Genomic DNA, 2,194 nt, shown 5'->3' with positions numbered 1-2,194 from the left:
AGCGGAGCTTTCTCTCGCAGTCTTTATCTAGCGCGCTCTCCCACTCTTCATAGGTTCATTCATTAGAGTATCTGTTTGTATACCCTTGGAACAAGAAGGTTGTATGATTTTATCCTTATATTTGCAAAAAATGGCAGCAAGTTTATCCTAATCCAATGCAGAAAAGACTGTGGTATAGTCCTACTAATCGGATCACTAATTGAAAGCTGTCGCAATACAGAAATATGACCGACTTTAAGGCCATATATATATAACTCAGATATATTGTAAAAGCAGATCTGACATTGCCACCATAAATGTAAAGGGTATCTAAGGTTTCGGCACCCAGCCATTCCTTTTTTGTAGAGTTTCGGTTGTTTTTTTTTATGGCTCACATGACAAGTTTTTGTCTTTCCAGTATTTGTATCTTCTCCTCTCCCACTTGCATCTCCCACTCTATTTCTGTGACTCACAATTTGTTTCTGCTGTTGAATGATCACGTTTTTATCTTTGCATTCGTTTGTTTGCTTGTTTGAAGATCTCCGCAACAGAACATTTCGCAAAGAGAGCAGTGTGTATCGTGTATCGTGTATACAACCATCTCCATCCTGTCCATACGCTGTCTCCGATTTCAAGACCAATAAACACTTCTTATCAGCCCCAATGGGAGGGTGCACTGCGCCTGAACCAAAGGTATCGGTCAGATACTGTTTGAGTAACTTTTACAGCTAATGCGAGTATTACTAAATCCGCAAAATAAATAAATTTTAATACGAGTGTTTCTTTTTTGTGCAATTATTATTTGTGGCAAAATTTATCTTCATTTGTTAACCCTGTAATCGTTGAACGATCCTATGAAACAGAAACATGAGCTTAAGTCATGTACAAGAACCAAGCATTTAACGCAAAAAATAAATTCATGATTTTTGTATAACAATACGTTCTGTCCAACTTCTCTAAAATTTCTAAGCTAAAAGCCTTCATAGCAAGTACAATTTAAATTATAGGTAAAATCAGAAATGTTCCTTGGCTACCAAACATTTGCAACGCTGTAAAAATATTTGCTTTTTTGTTTAGGGAAATACCAAACGAAGAATGCAATTTAAAATCAATTTGACGTTTGTTATGCTATTCAGTGGGGTCGGGGCCGGTGCCGGGTCCTGTTTTCCATGTCCCCCTTTCGATAAGCGGAAAGGCAGAAATTTATGGCCATGGTGGATAGGAGAGGCGGATGGCTGGACCGCATAGTTTACGCCTGGACGGAGCAACCAACATTTTTTGGCTTGAATAAAATGTAAAATGCAAGGGCCCACAACATTATAGTGGCAATTGTTCGACTGGGCAGCCACAGAAAACTTTTCTGCCCATAAATTATGCTGCAAAATTATTATATAAGCGGCCAGTGTCGAACAGTGCCAAAGAAATTGGCCCCCGGCCAACACAGACCCAAGAGAGATAGACACAGAGGGTGGGGCGGAAGGAGCAAGAGAAAGCGAGCAGTGTGCCAACTATTGGGAAAAGTTGTTAAGCAAATTATGGCCTGGCACCGAGGCATTGGAAACTGTTACGCTCAAGTTGTCCGCATGTGGGAGGGAGGCCAGGAATGGAGCATGGAATGCTGCTTCAGATGGTCATCGCTGAAGGAGCTTGAGGCCCCTGACTAGCTGAATGGAGAAGGTTGAAACACTTGTCAGTTCTTAAGCGCTGCTTCAATAATGCATGACCCTTAAATAAAACACTAAATGCACTCATTAAATCTTTCCGTCGAATGGTGGTTCAGAACTCTGACCCAATGGCATCGCAAATGCAATTTTCCAGCGTAACGTCGACATAGGGATGGATGGTCATTCAAAGATGTAACAGACTACTGACTACAAGGATTTTGAGAACTACAATCCCGAGAGACCCCAAGAATAGCGCCACGAGACAGTATATATATACATATATTTGTATATATATATGTACATATATTTCACCACTTCTTTGAAGATTATAAATGACTCCCTTTCAGATCAGAGGGATCTTCGAGAGACAGGAATTTCCTGCAGCAATAAACCGACATTTTTAATTATAGTCTGCTTTCCCTTAGATACTTGCTTAAAACGCCCCAGACTGCGGTAATTCAGTGTGATCAGAGCCCCATTTTCCATTCCCACAGCTTTCACGTACAATAAGTCATTTCCATTAAGCCATAAATCGCTCAACAGCCCGAAAA

Source organism: Drosophila pseudoobscura, chromosome 4, assembly GCF_009870125.1.
Source record: "Drosophila pseudoobscura strain MV-25-SWS-2005 chromosome 4, UCI_Dpse_MV25, whole genome shotgun sequence".
Lineage (NCBI taxonomy): Eukaryota > Metazoa > Arthropoda > Insecta > Diptera > Drosophilidae > Drosophila > Drosophila pseudoobscura.
The sequence above is the reverse complement of the archived record's forward strand: the minus strand, read 5'-3'. Positions refer to the sequence as shown.